The 14,048-nt window shown below is 33.0% G+C and overlaps 1 protein-coding gene across 3 annotated transcripts in view; it reads left to right on the top strand.

The window, feature by feature from the left end:
- The window catches only part of GPC5 (glypican 5), a 1,289,857-nt gene that overhangs the window by 1,071,016 nt on the left and 204,793 nt on the right, over positions 1–14,048 (top strand). The window lies entirely within an intron of this gene.

Below are 14,048 nucleotides of genomic sequence, written 5' to 3'. Positions count from 1 at the left end.
AAAGTCAGGGCTTACATGTTTCTTTCTGAAACCCCTAATTTCTCTTTTTGTGACAAAAGTCAAGGTACTAGTAATAACCATGTGATGAACACTCCTTTAGTTATCTAGACTATGAGGTAGTTGATGAAGCATCAGTTTTAAATAAAAAAACTACTATATTTGGAATATAAAAGAGAAATATGAAATATTTTATGTACTATCTACGAAGTTTATATAAATTCATTGAATCAAGTAATATTTTTCTCTTTATATGTATAATTAAATAATATTTTAATGTTCTTGAGAGCACTAAATGAGAAAATGCTTATTTACTGCTATTAAACTATTAGGGTTTATTATTTATCCAAAGGAAGAAAGTTGTCATTTTTGTTTGTTCTGTTATTCTAAAACATAACAGTAAAACTTAATTTTTAAAATTAAATATTTTATGTTTCAAAAAGTAATGCAATATCAGGATATTGCTTCATGTATATACTCGTTGTATTTCCAGACAGTCAGGTTTATTTTTATTTTTCAACTCAGTCTAAAATGAGATGGAATAAAACCTGAAAGGTGACATAATATCAAGGAGAACATGTTAGAGATGTAATGACTGTAAAATTCAGTCACACATACATTTGTTTAGAGAAAAAAAAATTCATATGGAATTCCTAAATATTTTAGACACCTGGAAGATGATGTCACAAATATAATACATCTTTTCTTTTCTGTTTATTTATCTACAATAACATTCAAAGGTGTTGGTTGACACTTTTGAATGTCAAAGGAAGCAGGGAAATAACACTTTACTAAGTGCAAGTACGGTTTGGTTTCCTTAGCTTCTGATACCTATTGAGTACCAGTGAAGCAGTCTTCCCCTAGGTAGACTAGTAAGCTGGCATAGCAGACAAGGAAGATGATATCTGTTGTTGAGCTTGAGAAAAAGCTAATATTTACATGAAAAAATGAGGGAATAAGAAGAGGACAAAGTCTTTCCTACTGTGATAAAATATAACCATGAACTCCTGTTTACCTTTATAACCCTTTGGCCAAATTGTAGGATGAGTACAGAGCAGAGTGGCAGAATTAAAATCCTACATTTGATAATTGAGCTCAGATAGACTTGAAGAAGTAAATTTTATAGGCAACATTTTGGTATTTAAATTTTTAATAACAGAGGCACCTTCAAAAATATTCTACATAAACTTTCCACTATTCTATTATTTATTAAATTTTTTTGGTAAATCTAGCATAGGACCCCAAAGTGTATATTAACTGTGTCATTAGCAAGTAATAATTTTATACTTTTAGCAAATAAATAAATTTATTTAAATATAATTTGTATACATCATTACATATTACTAGAGGCCCAGTGCACAGAATTTGTGCACGGGTAGGATCCCTAGAAGCTGGGGCCTTCCTTCCACGCTGCCCCTGGTGGTCAGCACATGTCATAGCAAGCAATAGAACTCCTGGTCAGTCAAACTCCCAAAGGGACACTTTGCATATTAGGCTTTTATATAGAGAGATAATGTATATTATATATATATATATATATATATATATATATATATATAAAATACATTTATATTTCTTCCATTCTCTCTCTCTCTCTCTCTCTCTCTATATATATATATATATATATATATGTTACAACTCAATTTTATCAATCTAGAAAATTAAATTCCTATTATATTTATCTATAAATGCATGCATTAAGAAAAATATTTTAATTGCTAGGACTTTATAAACTGTTTAATATAAATTATATTTGTTTTATTTTTCAGATAGATCATATCTCTGCAGCTTTGCTCTCTGATAAAAAATTGAGAATCAGATTATCTGAGTCAAAGAAATAAAGATATAAATTGGCATTTTTATTTAGACCATGAAAAATATATATAGATTTAGAAAAAAATAAAATTTTTAATAATATTTAGTTTTCCTATCATAAAAATATATGCTATTTCAACTTAGTTGAGTATTAGTTTTTAATTTGTGTTGGTTAGTCATTTGTGTACTCTCATATTATAAATTTTTAAATGTATCTGTGGTAAGAACACTTAACAAGAGATTTGTACCTTTTTAAATTTTAAGAGTGTACAGTTTAGTATTGTTAACTATAGGCACAATGTTGTACAATATCTTCAACCATAATTAATACTTTATGCCTATTGATTAGAATCTCCCCATTTACCCCTACCCATACCCCCTAACAACCACCATTCTACTTTCTGATTCTATGAGTTGGACTATTTTTGACACCTTGTATAGGTGGAATCATAAACAATTTATACTTCTGTGATGGGCTTATTTAAATTAGGATAGTGTCCTCATGTTGTGAGATTTTTTTTAAGCTGAATAATTGGAATATTGTATGTATATAACACACTTCATCTACTCATCCATTGATGGACTTTTAAGTATATTTATATGTTTTTGTATATTAATTTTGTTCCTCAAAACATTAAAAAATATTTTTTGTAATATTTTTCAAGTCACTAGGTCCAAATTTATCAATTAATGATGATTTGTTTTCTTCTTTTCAAAGATTTTACATATTATCTTTTATGTTTTAATAACCAATACATTCAAAGATTGCAAATGGCTATCCTAGTAGACACTCATGACTTCTTCCCTTGTTAATGGGAATGACATTAAGCTTCTCTCCATTAAGAGTAATGTTTATCTGTCTTGCATATATTCACATGCATGTTTTACATATGTTTGTGTTGGTTTTGTGTATACATAGGTTATGTATCTGTGAAGCTATCATGCTAAGAAATACCACTATCCATAATTTATAAATCTTATTTAAATTCAGAAATGTTAATATTTTCAAATGCACTCTGATCTTTGAAGACGATACTATGATTTTATTCTTTCATTTGTCAGCAGGAGAAATGCACTAACATTTCTCCTAATATTAAGCTGTCATCACATTCTCATTATGAATCTCACTTGATCATGGCATATTATGTTTTAATATTTTGCTTAATTCAATTTGCTAATATTTTAGTTGTTTTTGCATTAATTTTCAGGTTTCAACAGCAATGTTATGCTAACTTTGTAAACAGAACCCCCAAGGCTCTCTTCTGCTTATGTTCTGAAACATTTTAACTATTAAGGTAATTATCTTTTCTTCAAAGTTTGGGTAAATGTCATCCAAGATACTTTGAGCCCTAGTGTTTTTTCTAGAATAGAAGAAGTGATGAGAATGAGGAGGTGACCTATTTGAACTCTAGATAGTGTTCTCTTTTCATTTATTTTGTTTGCATTCACTGATCCCTTTGATTTATAGACTGACATTTCCTTAGGTCAACAGTTTCTTCTTATATTGAATATTAGATTCTTCTCCAATTTTATTTTTTCTTATCTCTTTTTTTTCCTATAAACACCAATTTTATGTACTTGGAATATATATTTTTGTTCATATATATAATTTTCTTTTTTTTACCTCTTTTAATCTCTTCACTGCTTTTCTTTTGAATCTGAGTGAGAATGTTTAGCTTGCATTTGCCATCAATGACTACTTGGCAGCTTCAATTCCTCTTTTCATTGCTTCTAATGCAGACTTTAATCTCTGTTCACACTTCAGGTTTCCTTAAAATATTCCCTTAAACTCAGCTGACTCTCTTTTTTATCCCTAGTAATTAGTCAAGAAAAAATTATTTGCTGTATTTTATATTTTAACTTTTACATTATTGTGTTTTCTCATTTTAAAAAATGTAACAGTAAATATTTTTCTGAAATGCACATTTCTTATAAATATTTTATTCAAAAATCAACTACTACTTTTTATTTTATTCAAAAATAAATATATTTTTATTCTATGTTTGCCTGTTATATTGGTAAACATATTAAAATCTCTATGGTATTATTTGTGTGGGAGGTATATATGTACATACACACACATCTATACACACACTAATTTTTAAATAGGGCAAGATCTAAATATTATCTTGATTTCCCATAAGCAGAGTATATAAATTTATCTTGGTTTTTTTTTCTGTATATATGATTATTGCTAGAAATCTCAACAGACCTCTGGTTGAAGACTCTTTAATAGACTCAGTTCTTAATCAATATTAAATATTTAGAAGTAATGCACACCTTTGCCAAGATTAACTTTTCTTCTTGCAAATTTATAATCTTAATAAAGCTCTTCCCATTCACTTGAACTTTCCACCTGTATTGAATTTCTTGGAATACTAGAACCACATTAGATACAGAAAAAGAATTTCAATTTGTAGGTATAGAATGATCATGACCACTTTTTAAGTCAGGTCTTGCTCACTGTCATGGTCACTAGTGACCAGGATAATTGGAAATGGTTTGTAAAACAGTGTGGACTGATGGAAAAAAATCATCTACTCTTGTTTTTCAAAAAGCTTTACTTTTCTACTTAGCCATTTCCTCACCCTTTTTATTAATTAAATTTCTTCAAAGGTCTGGAAATCATTAACCAGTATTTGTAGTTTGTGGTATGGTAGACAATATTATCTTTGTATTTTAATGAGTGAGACCACTAATAATTTACAATAATAATATAATAAAATTGTTAAATGTTTGTTTTGCATCAGATAGTTGTTGCATACAGTAAATTGGCATAATGGTAATCCTTCTTTATTGAGAGGCATCATTGTAAGCAACCATTATTATTTGGGCTTGAGGTAAACACAGAGCTATTGATACATGTAAGACCTAGATTCCTGGGCTTAGATGTGCTTTCGGTATTTTGTTTTGTTGTCCTTCTTGTCAAACTGTCAGCGATCACTTCACAGGACTGAAAATATAACTGCCTTTAGCAGTTCCCTCCCTGCTTCTAATCTCTTCCTTTGAAGCAGAAGCAGAAAATTAGTTTGGCGTAGAGTCAGAGCTAGCCTGAATGTTGTATTAAGTGAAGGTCTAAAGTCCCTGAAAATTGACTGGGAGCCTTATTTATGGAGAAAAGGATATAAACCATTATTTCATTGACCTTTTCCCCCAACTTTTTTATTTACAGCTCTTGTTCAGAATTTTCAGGTTTGGTTGTTAGATAAATAAGACATTACTATAGACCAAACTTACATAAAGGCCAGAGAAATGATGTTCCATATTGTACCTTATTTTCCCTTCTCTTTCCAGTTTCTAACAAAGTTCCTGGTAAATGGTAGACATTCAGTGAATATTAAACTAAAAATGAACAAAAATAATGGTTATATATTCCCCCTTTGATATCCCACATGCATTTGAAATTTAGTATGTGGAAAACTAAATTCATCATCCCATTCATTTTCCTACTTAAGTTGTATTTAGTATTTCTGTATTTCCTATTTAATGATAACCCAAACACTCACCAATTCACATTGGCAAGGAGGCTAGGATCCAACATGTGTGTCTCTTTTGCCCTCACTATCCATGAGTAATTGATAACCAAGTCTTGTCTATTTTCCCTTTGAAATAGCTCTTAAATTCATGACCACCTCTTCACTCTCACTACCCTGCCTTGATTAAGACCCTCACAATTTTTAAATATTTTTAATCCTCTCTGAGGATGTTTTTAGAGAGAGAGAAGAGAGAGAAAGAAACATTGATTGCTTGCCTCCCATATGTACCCCAATGGAAGATGGAACCCTCAACCCGGGTATGTGCCCTGACTGGGAATCAAACCCATGACATTTCAGTGTATGGGCCCAATACTCCAACCAACTGAGCCACACTGGTGAGGGCAACCCTCACAATTTTTAACTTAATTTCACTATGCTTTCTAATTTACTTTCTAGAGGCCTGCCAAAAACTTTTTAAATGTTAACCTAATCAGGTCCTTTAGCCCATAGTTAAATTTAGCTCTCCTTAACAGAGGTGAGAATTTAGAGAGGCCAAGAAAGCTTAGGTTTACCAGGACATAGTAATGGAAAAGATAACGACACATAGAGATAATTTCAGATTTGAAGAGGATTTCCCTTTAATCTTTATTGGAACACATATGAACATGTGTGTGAGGAAACTACTACATTAGAAAGAACCACCAGAAAGGAGAAGGCAGAACAATCCCCACAACTCACTCAGGGCCAAAAATAGTTTTGTGTTCTTACTAGCCAGATACAGAACCCTTGAATCAGATGGGGCAGTCAGAAGGGTGCTCTCTCACTAGTTGGAAAAACTTTACCTAGAATAAAATGTGATTTGGTCCACCAAACAAGGCTTTGAAGTAAGCTTCTAACACAGTAATTTATTGTGAAATAACTACATCCTAGAATAAAGCTTAAGAATATTTAGAGAATACAAAAAAATATTTATTAGAAAAGAACTAGACATGCAACGAAGCAGGAAAATCTGACTCATAATGAAGAGGAAAAACAATCAATAGAAACAGACCCAGAAATAACAGGATTTATAGTATTAGAAAACAATTACATTGAAATAGTTATATACGATACCTATGTTTTTTAGAAGGTAGAGAAAAATATAAAAGGGCGGACATGGGAAATAAAGAAATGTCCTAAATCAACTTCTAGAGATTAAAAAAAAAGTATGAGACAAAAATACAATTAAGAGCAGATTAGCCATTGCAGGAAAAACAAATAAACAAACAAAAAAACCAAGATTAGTGAATTTAATCACATGGCAATAGAAAAACTATGTGAAATGAGAAAGAGGGGGAAGGGGAAAAACTGATAAAAATAAACAGCTCATCAGTGGATTGTGAAACAATTTTAAGTGATTTAAAAAGAGGTCATTGGATTCCCCAAAGAAGAGATAAGAGCGAAAGGGTTGAAGAAAATTATATTTGAAGGAGTTATTGCTGGAAATCTTCTAAACTTAGTAAACTGAGTTCTCTTCAGCTTAGTGAAAGTCCGGCCTCATTATCTTTTTGTTTTTGAACTTGTTACTGAAGTGAACATTGCTAAAAGATAAGTTCACACGGAGTATAAATAAAGCTGATACAGGCAAAGGACACTTTCTATTGATCAGTCAATATGAGATGGCTAGAAAGAATTCTAAGTCTTCACCAAAAGAACAAATGATGGAGTAAATGATCCTCAAGATGGTTCTATGAAAGTTTAATCACCTATTGACAGCATTCCCTGGATTCACACCCATTTTCTGAGCTCTTCCCCTCAAATAGCTTCTTGCTTTCTTTTATATTCCTCCTCTCCCGGATCTCCATGGTCTCTCTCTGACATCTACAAAAGGTTCTCCTTTATGGTTTCCTCATAGTTAACTATGATTTATGGTCCCTAAGAATTAAAGATTCCAGCCGAAGCCGGTTTGGCTCAGTGGATAGAGCGTCGGCCTGCAGACTGAAAGGTCCCAGGTTCGATTCCGGTCAAGGGCATGTACCTGGGTTGCGGGCACATCCCCAGTAGGAGATGTGCAGGAGGCAGCTGATCGATGTTTCTCTCTCATCGATGTTTCTAACTCTCTATCTCTTTCCCTTCCACTCTGTAAAAAAAAAATCAATAAAATATATTTAAAAAAAAAAAAAAAAAAAAAAAAAAAAAAAAGAATTAAAGATTCCATAACATGTAAGTCAATAATACCTGTAAGCTATTTGTTTCTTAGCAACCACCACCACACACTCTGGTTTGTGTCTACAGCAAAGCACATGGGAATGACCACTTGTTAACTTAGAAAATAGGGAAACAATTTATAATGAAAAAGTTTATATTTCAGCAATTTCTAGACAAAAAAGACTTTGGAAAGTCTGACTCTAGTTTACATAGTTTCCTGTTAATCTTTTTAAAAAATATATAGGTTTCAGGGGTACAATTCTGTGATATATCATCTGCATGTTGTATTGTGTGTTCGCCACCCCAAATCAAATCTCCTTCCATTACAATTTATCCCTTCTTTTACCCTTTTCTACCTTCCCCACCCCCTTTTCCTTGGTAATCACCATACTGTTGTTTATGAAGATTTTTTTTAACCTAATTCCTTCACCTTTTTCAGCTAATCTCCCAATTCCTCTGACAGCTGTCAGTCTGTTCTCTGTATCTATGAGTCTGTTTCTATTTTGTTTATTTGTTTTGTTAATTAGACTCCACATATAAGTGAAATCATATGGTACTTGTCTTTCTCTGACTGCTAATTTCACTTAGCATAATAATCTCTAGGTTCATCCATGCTATGGCAAAGGGTAAGATTTTCTCCTTTTTACAGTCCAGTAGTATTCAATTGTGTAAATGTACACAGCTTTTTAAAAAATCTATTTATCTTTTATTAGGCACTAATAAGTTTTTAAAAAGTAGTTTTGTAATAATATTGATTTTGGCCATTTATTTATATCACCTAAATACAAGTATAAACAGATGGAAAGTTATCAAAAAAAAATTGGGCTATATGTGGCATAGCATCTTGTACCATAACTCACTATCTTTTTCTTACTATGCTTTATTATGTTCAGTAAGACATTTTAGGTAAACGGCACAGAAATTGTCAAGAGTTACACCAGCCACAGAATCACAAAATATATTCAGTATTATCTCCAAAAAATATTAGAAAAAATCTTGTCATAACTTATCAGCCACTAAATTCAGTGATAAATGTTAAATAGTTTTATAATTCATTATAATCATACTAGAAGCAGAGTACATGAATTCATGCACCAGTGGGGTCCCTTAGCCTGACCTGCAGGATTGGCCCAAAACAGGCTCTCAGACATCCCCTGAGGGGTCCCAGATTGCAAGAGGGCACGCACCAGGCCAAGGGACCCCACCTGTGCATGATCAGGGCCGGAAAGAGATATGGGAAGTTGGCCAGCCAGGGAGGTACTAAGGGAGGGCTCTAGGGAGTGTCTGGTTTGTCTCACTCAGTCCCGATCAGCCCAACCCCAGCAGCCAGCTAACCTACTGGTCAGAACGTCTTCCCCCTAGTGGTCAGTGCACGTCATAGCAACTGCTCAACTGGTCAACTGTCTGACCCCTAGTGGTGCACGTCTTAGTGAGTGGTTGAGCAGCCTTAGCATATCATTAGCATATCACACTTGGATTGGTTGAATGGACAACCAGATGACCTGACACTTAGCATATTAGGCATTTATTATATAGGATTTCTTTGAGTACTATCCAACAGAAAAGGCTCTATTATAAAGAGTATCTAAAAAATATTAAATCTTTGTCTCATTCAAACTAAGCTGTGTTTCCCACCTTTTCTGTTTTTACTAAAAATAAAATGAAAAATTAAATGACTATGTAAAGTGATTTTCAAAAGGCCTGTATTATATAGATCCTCTGAATATATATTAAATGACTATGTAAAGTGATTTTCAAAAGGCCTGTATTATATATATCCTGCCTGAGTAAGTCCCATGAGTATCTTGTTCTTGAGATGGCAAATGCATGGCTCACAGAATAGTACACTATTCAAGCTTGTCCATGGTGTCTCATTTATCACAGTGATGTGTGGGCCTGATAACATAATCTGTCTATGTACATTGTTCACTTTTCTCTGGGGTGGTCTGGGCATTTTTTAAACCACTTACTCAAAGGTTATCCTTACAATCCTATCTTGTAATTTTTATTCCCAGAGCTTAGTGAGCACAAACCAAACTTTCTACTGAGTTAGGGGATTCTCTAGGATCTTTTTAAATGCAGAAGGCATTGCAAATCAAATGGGTGCAGGTTCATTAAGAGTACTCTCATCATATCAAAGCCCCGCAGAAGGTATTTGAAGAAAACATCACTAAAGATATAAATGGGGAAAGTTTATCAACATGGCCCAGAAGTAAAATGCAGCCAAGATTTCTTTCTCCCACTCACTGATTCCAGAAAGGACTCCCAATAATTTCTCTCTCTCTCCCTCCTTCCCTCATCTTTCCCTGTCTAAAATAGGGGCCTGAGATAAAGTAAATTAGAGTCTGAGTATAAAACAAATAAATATCCACAGAATTACTGATAGCCCAGTAGCTATAAACAAACCTTATGCCCAGATGTCAGTTTTTATTTTATTTATTTTCTTTATTGATTAAGGTATTACATATGTGTCCTTATCCCCCCAATGACCCCCCCACTAGTATACTCACCACAACCACCACCCCAGTGTCTGTGTCTATTGGTTCATCTTGTATGCATGCATACAAGTCTTTGGTTGAACTCTCTCACTTACCCCCACCCTCCCCTACCTTCCCTCTGAGGGTTGATGGTCTGATCTATGCTTCTCTGTCTCTGGATCTGTTTTTGTTCATCACTTTATGTTGTGCATTATATTCTACAAATGAGTGAGATCATATGATATTTATCTTTCTCTGACTGGCTTATTTCACTTAGCATAATGCTCTCCAGTTCCATCCATGCTGTTGCAAATGGTAAGAATTCCTTCTTTTTTACTGCAGTATAGTATTCCATTGTGTAGATGTACCACAGGTTTGTAATCCACTCATCTGCTGATGGGCACTTAGGCTCTTTTGAAATCTTAGCTATGGTGAATTGTGCTGCTATGAACATAGGGGTGCATATATCCTTTCTGATTGGTGTTTCTAGTTTCTTGGGATATATTACTAGAAGTGGGATCACTGGGTCAAACGGAAGTTCCATTTTTAGTTTTCTGAGGAAATTCCATACTGTCTTCCATAGTGGCTGCACCAGTCTGCGTTCCCACCAGCAGTGCACGAGGGTTCCTTTTTCTCCTCATCCTCGCCAGCACTTGTTGTTTGTTGATTTGTTGATGATAGTCATTTTGACAGTTGTGAGATGGTACCGCATTGTCATTTTGATTTGCATCTCTTGGATTATTAATGACTTTGAGCATGTTTTCATATGTCTCTTGGCCTTCCTTATGTTTTCTTTTGAAAAATATCTATTTAGGCTCGTTGCCCAATTTTTGATTGGGTTGTTTATCTTCCTTTTGTTAAGTTGTATGAGTTCCCTATAGATATTGAAGATTAAACCCTTATCTGTTGATAACATGAGCAATGTTCTCCCGTGCAGTGGGCTTTATTATTTTGTTGATGGTTTCTTTTGCTGTACAGAGCTTTTTATTTTGATGTAGTCCCATTTGTTTATTTTCTCTTTAATAACCATTGCTCTAGAATCTGTATCGGTGAAGATATTGTTTCAGCATATGTCTGATATTTTGCTGCTTGTGGATTCCTCTAATATTTCTATGTTTTCCCGGCTTATGTTTAAGTCCTTTATCCATTTTGAGTTTATTTTTGTGTATGTTGTAAGTTGATGGTCTAGTTTCATTTTTTTTTTTTTGCATGTATCTGTCCAATTTTCCCAACACCATTTATTGACAAGACTGTCTTGACTCCATTGTATGTTCTTGCCTACTTTGTCAGTTATTAATTGAGCATAGTGGTTTGGGTCAGTTTCTGGGTTCTCTATTCTATTCCATTGACCTATATGTCTGTTCTTGTGCCAGTACCAGGCAGTTTTGAAAACAGTGGCTTTGTAATACAGCTTGATATCTGGTATTGAGATCCCTCCTACTTTATTCTTCTTTCTCAGGATGGCTGCAGCTATTTGGGGTCTTTTTTTATTCCAGATGAATTTTTGGAGAGTTTGTTCTAGTTCTGTGAATTATGCAATTGGTATTTTAATGGGGGTGCATTGAAATTATAGATTGCTTTGAGTAGTATAGACATTTTAATGAAGTTCATTCTCCCAATCCATGGCCCAGTAGGATTTATCCCAGGGATGCAAGGATGGTAAAATATCTGCAAATCAATAAATGTGATATATCACTTAAACAAATTGAGAGATAAAAATCACATAGTCATATCAATTGATGCAGAAAAAGCATTTGACAAAATCCAACACCCTTTCTTGATAAAAACCCTCAGCAAAATGAAAATAGAGGGATAATACCTCAACATAACACAAACCTTATATGACAAATCTACAGCCAACATCATACTCAATGGACAAAAACATTTCACCTAAGAACAGGAATGAGACAGGGATGCCCACCTTCACCACTCCTGTTTGACATAGTTCTGGAAGTGCTTGCCATAGCAATTAGACAAGAAATAAAAGGTATACAAATTGTAAAAGAAGATGTAAAGCTCTTATTATTCACAAATGATGTGATACTGTACATAGAAAACCCTAAAGACTCCATCAAAAATTATTAGACTTAATAAATGAAGAAATCTATGGCATTTTTATACACCAATAGTGAACTTACAGAAAGAAAGATTTTAAAAAAACAATCCTATTTACCATTGCAACAAAAAAACAAAAACAAAAACAAAACAAAACATATAAACAAAAAACACAAAAAGATACCTAGGAATAAACTTAACTAAGGCGGTAAAAGACCTGTACTGGGAAAACTACAGGACACTGCAAAAAGAGATAGAGGAAGACATAAACAGATGTTGGTTTTTAAATATCCATCCCTATTATAAGGAACAGGAGCTTCTTGGAGAAATGTTTGACTCCAGCATAGAACAGGCTGCAGAAACTAACATGAAAATTTTAAAAATGCCAATATCATAATAAAAAATGCTAAGAAACTCTTCTAGATGGAAGGACGTAAATGAGATGAAAATTATAAATGCAGCATCTGATCCCAGACTTGCCATATATACCATAGATTAAATAAAATATTATTGCCATGTTAAATTTCCTGAGTTGGATCACCTTCAAATGCATATTTGAGGATATTTATTTAAGTTTGGAACGTTGTATTAATTTTCTTCCACTTGGTATTTAGTTTGGAGAAAATAATTTCTTCAGCTGAAATATTTTGATTAATTTTTTTATTTACTTCTTTAATAGCTTTGTTGTTGTAGTTTTTCTAGTTCTTTTGTTTTCTATTTCTTGGTCTTTTGTGGGCAGGTTTCTAGTTCTGGAGCATCCTTTTCTATCAGTATGGCAAAGTCCAGTTTCTTTCATGGAAATTGTCAATTTTGGCAGAAATGAGTGGTTGGGATGTCTTGCTTCTTTTTCAATTCTGCATGTCTCTTAATTTTACCTTCTTACTTTTTTTTTTTCCTTTCACTACCATGGCTCTGGATCCAATAGACAACTGACATTATTTTTAAGAACCAAATTTTCTTCATTATTTCTTCCAGCAGATTCCTCAAAGGACTCAAACTCTTAGCTCTTCAAAGTATGTTTGAATTATACACATAGACTTATTTCACTGCTTATGACAACAAAGAAAATAATATTTCTAAATGGAATCTAAGAATGTATAATGTAAGTATATAGTGGCAATTTTTTTTTATTCCAGCTTTTCCTATGTTTTGGGTCACTGGAATAATAACGTGCACTTGCTATAAACGGTGTAACTCGTCTAACATTTGGCTGCTAACTTATTATTGAAGGCAGTCAAATTGGTTTAAATTTTTCTGAGTGGACTCTTGATCAGCAGTACAGTGGATCTCGCAGCTTTTTGGTATTTTTTTATTCTTTTTTTTTTTGAAAATTAAAAATTTGCAATATGACAGTAGGCTGCACATAATTTTTTGTGGCTTTCTAAAACTCCAGTCAAGTTTTTAAAAATATACACATTTGTTTTTATGAACATTAAGGAAAATGCTGTTACATGACTGGGACAAAACATTTAGAAGAAGAACTGTACACATGGGACAATTACACAATTTCGAAAGTAAACTAAATCAGAAGAAGCAGGAACTCAGAAGGAGGTATGACCACAAAATTTAAATCCTACAGATAATATGTGAGTAGGGTTTTTCAGGAAATGTGGGTTGAAGACTTAAGGCTATCTTATCTAGTGTTTAAGATGCAGGGTATCCTTGCTGATCTAGGATTTATTTGCATCTTACATAGGCATAGCACCTGACACACAGTAAGCTATATATTTACTTAAAAGGTGAGCCTAAGATTTTATACTAGTATACTCTCACTGGTTTTAGAAATAATTTTCTAGTGAAATCTATTTTAGCATTGCAATGGGAAGTATAAAAATTGTATTGACTTTATAGATCAATTTTGGAAGATTTAAAGTCTTAACAATATTTAGCCTTTAAATCCATAACCATAGTATGTTTCTCCATTAATGTAGTCTCTTTCCATATATATCATTTTCAACTTTCATCATATAAATTTTTCATATTTAACCTATTTTAATAAGTTTATGGTTTTGATATATGGTATGGTTTTCACATATGTAAA

The sequence above is a fragment of the Myotis yumanensis genome, unplaced genomic scaffold (genome assembly GCF_028538775.1).
Source record: "Myotis yumanensis isolate MYYU_CA2020_CCGP unplaced genomic scaffold, mMyoYum1.0.hap1 SCAF_3, whole genome shotgun sequence".
Classification (NCBI taxonomy): Eukaryota; Metazoa; Chordata; class Mammalia; order Chiroptera; family Vespertilionidae; genus Myotis; species Myotis yumanensis.
Note: the sequence above shows the minus strand (reverse complement) of the source record. Positions and strands in the feature narration are given on the sequence as shown.